Source organism: Brassica napus, chromosome C8 (genome assembly GCF_020379485.1).
Source record: "Brassica napus cultivar Da-Ae chromosome C8, Da-Ae, whole genome shotgun sequence".
Taxonomy (NCBI): domain Eukaryota; kingdom Viridiplantae; phylum Streptophyta; class Magnoliopsida; order Brassicales; family Brassicaceae; genus Brassica; species Brassica napus.
This window is the reverse complement of record NC_063451.1, coordinates 41,149,231-41,157,743: the sequence shown is the minus strand read 5'-3', so window position 1 is coordinate 41,157,743 and position 8,513 is coordinate 41,149,231. Positions and strand designations below refer to the sequence as shown.

The window sequence follows — 8,513 nt, the reverse complement described above, 5'->3', positions numbered from 1 at the left end:
TTTCAATGTTACAGTATTTGATGGGATATAAAAGTAAGTAAAATTCTTGATTTTTTAATGGAATGTTAAATTTATTGATCATAAAAAAAAAAGTTATTTACAAATAAAACCTATAAGCAAAACTTGCAAGTTAACAAACTCCTATCTTTGTCCAATGTGGGCACTAAACCAACATTGTAGTAGACCCTCAAGCCCTTTCTTCTCATGATACCGAGTAGATATAATCAGTTGCCTAATGGTTTTCTCAATCAATCTTGCAAGCTGATTTACTGGTCGACTTCTCTGTGTATGTCTTCTTTTATTTCTCTCGCGCCAAATATAAGAAATTCTTGATGTAAGTTTGAAGGAAATATAATCATCCTGAATATGAGATAACTATAATGGATTGCGGTTGAAGGACCAGTTAGTTAGTGTATAATTGAGTTAAGGAGTGTCTCAATACTTTGGTAATATTTGTTTTAAAAATGTGTGCGATTCGTATCATATCTGTTGTGTTGGGCCGAGTTCAGAATGTTTATTGATAGTATGTATCACCTAGGGCCATATGCAGCATTGGATTAATAAGTTTGTTTAGGTGTGATCCTTTTGTTATATAAATTATTTTGTTAAAAAAATGTTCCCTTTGTTCAGTGGTCTGATTGATTACTTGTTCTTTAAGATAATTTGTATTGTTACGTAAAACAAAAACTTAAGGTAAACGCTGAGGAGAATGATCTAAAAGGAAAACTTGAATGAAGAACATAGCTGCATTATTATTGTAACGTAAAATTTGTATGAAAGCGTAAAAAATCAAGGGTCATATTGAAGAAGTAGCATGCAGACATGGCTGCAGGAGTACAATTTTAACTATTTTAATTTTTAGAAATCATATATTTGTTTCACCACTCAAATATTGACGAAATTTTTTTTTTTTCACTTTGTTCTAATATTTTTCCCCTTTTTGGTCTTCATAGTAAATATAGTTAACTTTTGGATGATGATTAAAAAATGATTTTTTATATATAAGTATGTTTATTGAAATTGTGATACTTCATTCTTTTATATTTTTTTTGAAGTTAATTTTAAACGATTAATTAAATAAATAACTGATTAATTACAATTAAAATTATACTAATTAGATAGACAACATTAAAACCTAATATTAATTGTTACAATTTATAAACATTCTTATTTGAGTTTTGTATACGTTATAAATTTGAAAACTAACTAAACTAATTAAGACTAAGAAATAAATGACACTGGTTAATTTTGAAAATATGATTTTTACACTAAATTTATTAGATACAATTGATTTATTTTATACTAACAATTAACTATTCATTTTTAAAATTTTAGATACTTTAATTATAATTAAAAATTAATTAATTAATATATATAGATTCTAAAAACATTAATTTACTATACACTTGGATTGAATAATATTGTCTTATTGAGTTTTTATATTTTAAATTGAACTTTTAAACTTCATTATACATGTATTGATATAAATATATTCATAATTTCTTTTAAATAAATGATATTATATTTTGGATTAATATAATAATATTTAAATTTTAAAATTCGTTTTAATTTATTCATATGTATGTAAATCATAAAAGATATGAAATAAAATTTTATATTTATTTCAAACTAATTTTTATTATATTTAAATCATTAAAATTAAATTTAACTAATGTTATAAGCATATAGGTAATGGTTTTATTATCTTTTCTATTATTGTTTTTTTGAATAATATTAAACTTCGAAAATATTGAAAATATTTATAAATGAGTCTAATTAAATTTATTAATTATAATATTTGTTAGTAAAGTTGTGGTTCAATATTTAGTTATAATTTAAAATTTTAGTTGGTTTCAGTTTTAAAATGTATAAATAATTTTAGAATATTTAAATTTCATGGAGACTGGTTTCATTAAGTTACAGACTTAGACGTGTGTTTCATTATCCTATGAAAATTTGATTTTGCTTTTGGCCTAGCTTCTTTTGAGCTTTCTACCAATATGTACACTTAATGGATTCTAAAGAATGAATGAGTGGTTAACAAAAGAAAAACAATTATAGTCTTTTTCAATTTACCCCATTGAAACAAATAATTTATCGGTGAAAAGCAAAATTCATCACCCTAATTTTAATTTGGAAACCTTTTTTCCGCCGTTAAAAATAAGCATACAACACAAATATCTCTCTCCTTCCAATGGATTAATCGAAACTCCACTTTTGCCAAGTACCTCTCTCCGCCTCTTCCTCAACTTCATTTATTTCCTCTGCCGTGAAAATTCGACGGAAAAATATTTCTACTTCCAAGTTCATCCTCATCATCATCGATGTATCCTTCATTATACTCCTACTCATAACCCTCATTCTTTAATCCCCTGTGTCCAAATCCTCCCACAACCGTCACAACACACCGCACCAACCTCATCTGGATACTCCCTCACCTCCTCTTGTCACTCAGATCCGCCTCGCATGTAACGCCACACGTTTCTCAGACCACTGCTTCTCTTCACACGGGTCGGATCCCTCGGAGATCTCCGTCGGAAATCCGGCCAGTGGAAAATCAAATCTGTTTTGTACTGCTCACAAAGAATAATCACTGCAGCACTGCACCGAATTGACGGACGTCGCCGTGATGAGCGGAGAGGTCATAGATGCTCGTGTGTGGATGGGGGCAGCTCTGGCTTACCATTACGATTTCTTATCAGGTCTCAAAACTGGCAATAACACGAAGCAACTCGTCAACACCATCACGTTAAACTCACCAGATTTTTTGGAGAGCTTAAGATTGAGAAGCTTGAATTGATGAACTTGAGGGTATAGAACATACCTTTTTTATAGTGGGAGATTCAGAAGAAATAATTAATGGGAGATGCATTCAAGGAGAAATCGTGGTAGGAGTGGGGAGGATTGGTTAATGCGTGAGTAAGACGTCGTTTGGTTTCATTGAGATTTTGTAACGCCGGTGAGGTGAATAGATAAAAAATTCTGGCGGCGATAAGAGTTGATAGAGGTTACAGAGAAACCGAGAACGATGAGTTTTCCTCATTTGGAACACGTGTCAAACTCATAGAACTTGACTTTCTGATCTGGAATCTGATGTAGCATCACCAGGAGAGAGCAAAACACTCTTTTATATAATAAGATTTTCTCTAAAATACAAAATTTTGTTATATAAATATTTTTTTCTCAAATAACGACTATTATAAAAATGACAAAAACGAGAAAGCAAACAAGGATCATGAGGATCCTCGTACTATAAAGGTTGAAACAGTTCTCATTTAGATATTTTGAATCTCTACATGTCAAATTGATGCTTCATAAATTGATAATAGCAGTGTCAGTGGCAGCTTCATGCATGAGAGACATGAAAATAACCTCGATCCAGAGACAAATTACTCAGATCTATTAGACATGACTACGAACTAGATGGACTGGCCATCATTCGCATCGAAAATTGAGTTGTTCAAGAGACTACATGAAGACTTCGAGAATGTGAACCTAATTCATATTCCTCAGAGTATGAATGGTCGGGCGGATTCGTTAGCGATATGATACACTAAAATTGAGTCTTTGTCTATTGTCAAATTAACAATGGTAGTTGTAATATTTTAGATTCAATTCCAGAGGACCGTTTACACTTATCTTTATAGGTTCAATATCAAATTAAAACAATAAATGATTTAAACTAAAAGGAAAGCGTGACAAGCAAGTAACATGATTTGATTGAGTTTTCAGATTATTAAGGGTGCTAACCTAGAGTAGTTTAATCGGGTGTCAAACAGTTGTGAGCTAAACATTTATTCAAGTTCAATTAAAAGACGAGTCTAAAACTCGCACGCGAATAGATCAGCCCACTCTCGTGGAGCTTCACCTTTTGTCGATCGATCTCAGTACCTAAACTGTCGTTTAGACTGAGATGCGATGAAAAACATTATAGATCAAGTCCGATTTGTTCACAATACACCCTGACATCTACTTTCGCTTGTTAAGGATGGAAAACTCATTCATGTTATCTCTAGCAACCTATTAAACTTTTGATGAATAAATTAAGCCTAATTCATACATTAACTTGATCATTTCAATACAACATTAAGGTGTAATCATGAATGAAGACATTCGATTTATCAACTTATTTATGTTTAGCTCACATATCTAACACCCTAACACCCTAGACTAAGCAAGCCGACTACTCATCCATAACACAAGAAAACGCAGAGATCGAGATTGAATAAAACATGGAATACAATTGCAAATAACTAAGAATTAGGGTTCATGGAATTATTTTCTAAATCGAGAGAGATGACCTTCTCCATTACAAGATAGCAAGTAGCAAATCACAGCTATGAAAAATTTCTAGACTCTCGTTACTCAAGCAAAACTAGCTTAGAAAATAGAAGAAAAGAGAAAAAGAATATATATGAGAGTCGTTGGCGGCTCAGAGGGAAAGATGGAATTAGTAGGGTAAATCCCGAAACATCTTAGAAGTTTCCTTAAAAATCTCATTCGTCAGAGCGACTGCTCCAATTGAGATCGGCTGGTCCGCATAAGATCGGATGCTCCGCCAGGAATTCTCCAAGTTTCACGCTTTTCTACATAAGTCCCTCCAAAAGCTTTTCAACGTACTCCGGACCTGTAATAACTCAAAAAAACTAGAAATACTTGATAAATATTTGAAAAAGAATTGGAAAACATATATACAAAGTGTCAATATATCACAAGAAAAGCAAGAACGAGAGGTTATATTTTCTCACGCATAGATTAGATACGGATAGACAGAGGTGCTCTTCGAAGAATCGGCTCATTTGACCAACACTTGATCTAGTTTAAATGGATAGCTGACAAAAAAAATTGAGTTGCGCTATCTTTGCAATAATTTTTTTTACTTTAGAAATAAATTTAGAAATAAAAATAGAGATAGGTTGAAAATGGTTATTATACATTTATACAACAATAAATTTAAATAGTTTTTCTTCTGTCACGAAATCGAGCTAAGTCATGTTTTTAGTTTCAGGTGACAGTTAAGGTTATTTTAATAAGCAAACTAGCAGCAAAAGTCCTGTATGCATATGTTGTTGGTAATTTTTTTTAACTTGAGACATGTACATGTGTGTGTGTACATACACAATATTTACATATTTTCACAAACCTTTATTATTTAATTTGGAGCATCTAAACTTAGGTCCAACTAACTTTCAAAGAAAATTGTACCGACAACTAATATGGCTTTAACCTTTCAAATCTTTATATATAAAAGAGGCTTTGTTTCTCTCCCAAGTATGCCAACAAGGATGCCAGCGCAACAATTAGTGAGTTCCTGTTGCGCCACGTATGAAGCACATCGTTTCATTTATTTGTCAGATTTTTTTAGTTTGGGCTTTTGTTTCTAATTGTTGTCATTGTTTTGCTTTCTAAAGCCCATGTATAAAGATCAGGTCATCCGAAACACGTCTTTTTGCATTCTTTGTTTTTTTTCCTCAGCTGCTGTGATATCGTGCCCCAGTCTAGGATTTCAGTCGAGATACGATGTCCAGCAATCTACCAGGTTCGATCGAGTTGCAAAATCCCGTTTTTTTTCTCCGCCGTTGCGCGATATCTTAACCCAGTCAAGGGTTTCGATCGAGTTGCTTCATCTTCTTACTATGGATCCATCAATCTACCGGTTACAGATGCATCATCTTAAAGTCTTTATTAAATCCATCATCCACGATTTACAATCAGTGTGAGGTTCTCTCTTGAAAGGCGGTGGAGATTCGATATAAAAAGGTTAACATCTCTACTCTCAAAATCATCCTACCAATCTATTCAAACAGGGAAATCCACTTATTTTCTGAGAAATTGCTAACTCACAACCTTTTCTTTCCGATTTGAACACGTTTCTCCCACAATTGAGGTCAGGACATAACTCTCAATTGCCAAGCTCCTCTTTCCTACTCGACGATTTGAAAGTCGGCCATTGTAATACTGGTCACGGTTATCTTCTTCTGAGAGTTTTAGGGTTTTGTTATGTGTTGTGCAGATGATCTTTATCCTCTATTGGCAAAGCCTGGAAAGGTCGTGGATTTTTTATTCTCAGAGATTGAAGGTTAGTGGAAACTATGGTCTCATGTCTTTGTAATTGTCAGTTACTGTTTCTCTTCTTTGATGCGTGTGGTTTGTCGTAGTACTGGTGATTCGGGTGGTTTTTCATTTGTTTTCTTTGAGTATACGAAGTTAACAAAGCAGTGGAAAGTGTTGATGCTTTATGTACTTGGTGATTGGATTTGACATGAAAGCTTTGGTCATTGTTTTAGGAAGAGTTGTTTTAAGTTCCAATTTTTGATTCTTACACTTCAGCCAATTTTAATGTTACACATATGTATGGAAGGCATAGATTAATCTTAAGAAAAACTTTGATCCTGAAATTTAGGGTTTGTGTACAGATGAGCATGAATTTATATGGCAGGAAGTTCCATTGTTGGTCATTTCTCTTTGTAAAACTTGCTATGTTTCTCACATTGGTTTTGTTGGTTTTCTCAGGGCTGTATTTGCAAAACTTGCTCTGTTTCTCTTTGCAAGCTAACTATGGAATGACCCGAGAGAAAAAAATCCCGGAGCATCAAGGATCAGATTTGATGTGGAGAGGAAATGAGATTATGGCGCAAGAACTTTTTCCTCCTTCCCACCAACTCATTAGCACGAATCTTAGCAGCTATTTCATCTCTGTTAAACAAAAACATCCACATTTCAAGTGTAATTAAAAGGTTATCTTTTATATATATAGATATTCTACGATAACTTAAACATTATTCAGCTTAATTAATATGCACATACATTTCATGTCTTCTCTTAATAACAAGGCATACTAATATTGAAAATACAATCTCTATATATAAAGATCCTAGATGAACCAATAGGTTTATAGTATATTAGTGAACGTAAAATGTATATATAGTGAATGCAAATGCAAAATTGAATTTATTAATTTGATATGCATATACTGAGCATTTAACATATCAATATTGTTTTAGCAAAAAAAAAAAAAAAGGAATAATAATTTGCTTTCACGATAAATAGTGCTCTTAACTTCTTTTTTTCATACAATAGCACAAACATATTATTATATATTATTTCTACTTATCTATTTGAATAAATGAACATTCTGATATTTGAAAATTTTGAATGATTCCCTTTGTAAACGGTTTTATTTCAAAGTATTAATACACCAATGTAAAAAATATATTTAGCAAGATAATTACACGCATTTGCAGCATAAGCTCTTTATTACATACGAGCATGGATTCTATAAAAAAACGTCCATGCAATATTATCATTTAATTTATTGTTAAATCATAATGCAAGTTTCCACAATATTAATAACTTCTAAATTTATAGTAAAACATATCTAATAAATTCTAAACGTATTTACTAACGATAGACCGTATTCAATTTAAAGAGTGGCAAGGAGGTTGAAGTATGACTTTCATTAGAAAAAAACTATCACATTTTAATTAAAACATACACAGACCAAGCTACTCACACTAACAAAAAATTATTTTGGCTTAGATATATAATATACGTTTTTCCTCAACATATTTCTCTGGCATGATCATTGCATAATTATATGCGGACATCATTAATCTTATTATATTAGATTTCTTCATAGAATAATGAAAGTTACTTTCATTTAAATTCAGTTCAAAAATATTTATCAAAAATAAAATATGATCTCCAAATTTTATTTATTGATTTTTGTTTATAATATCGTTTTCAATTTACAATTTTTTTAAATACTTCATAAAACTAATGTAAATTCATATAAAATATTTTTTTTCTAACTTTCCGCCCGTAGGGCGGGCCGACCCTAGTAAAGTATAAAGCATGGTTTCATCTCCATATTTTCAAAGTTTATATGCGGCAAGACGCATATGTTAAAAGAATATGTGAAATACAAAAAATAAGACAAATAAAAATTTTCATCAAAAAGGACAAATAAATTTTACATTTTATGATCAGCTAAATTGGTATAAATTAAACGAACAAAAACTATCAGATTGTTATAAATGAAAATAAAAAAAATAAATAAAATGGTTTTAATTTATTATATTCCAAATTCATAATCCTCACTGTTCTGAACTAAAAATAGTTGTATATAGATTAATTAAAACCCGACTTGTACATAACCATAACCATTTTTTTTTGGCAAGGATCAATCTTATATAATTTTTTTTTTATTATTGCAAGAAGTTCTGGGGGGAAATTCATAATCCTTTAAGGTCAAAAACAATAGTCAGTTGCTAAATTCTTTTTCCACATCTGACAAAACTCGGATCAGACACGTCTACTTTTAGAGTGTAAAAATTTACTAGTAAACCATATCGTGGTGGCCGGGACAGAATAGCCTAGTGGTAACACTAGAGTGAACTGGATCCCAAGGCACCTGGGTTCGAGTCCTCTGGGATTCCGGAGACCGCCCGTGACAAAAAAAAAAAAAAAAAAAAAAAAAAAAACCATATCGTGGTGACCACTAGGGAGGAGCT

The 8,513-nt window shown here is 31.5% G+C and overlaps 2 long non-coding RNA genes across 3 annotated transcripts; one reads left to right on the top strand and one right to left on the bottom strand.

Annotated features, from left to right (window-relative positions):
- Nucleotides 1-2,023: 2,023 nt before the first annotated feature.
- LOC106413860 lies at nt 2,024-4,824 on the bottom strand. The gene is made up of 2 exons (XR_001282690.3): nt 2,825-4,824; nt 2,024-2,711 (listed from the first exon to the last, which is right to left on the bottom strand). It is a non-coding gene; the product is annotated as an uncharacterized LOC106413860 (long non-coding RNA).
- Nucleotides 4,825-5,451: 627 nt separating this feature from the next.
- Nucleotides 5,452-6,771, top strand: LOC125591204. 2 transcript variants are annotated; one of them, XR_007327173.1, is made up of 3 exons: nt 5,468-5,887; nt 6,014-6,079; nt 6,514-6,771. It is a non-coding gene; the product is annotated as an uncharacterized LOC125591204 (long non-coding RNA). The 2 variants fall into 2 exon arrangements; XR_007327174.1 differs by having other exon boundaries at nt 5,452-6,079.
- Nucleotides 6,772-8,513: the final 1,742 nt, after the last annotated feature.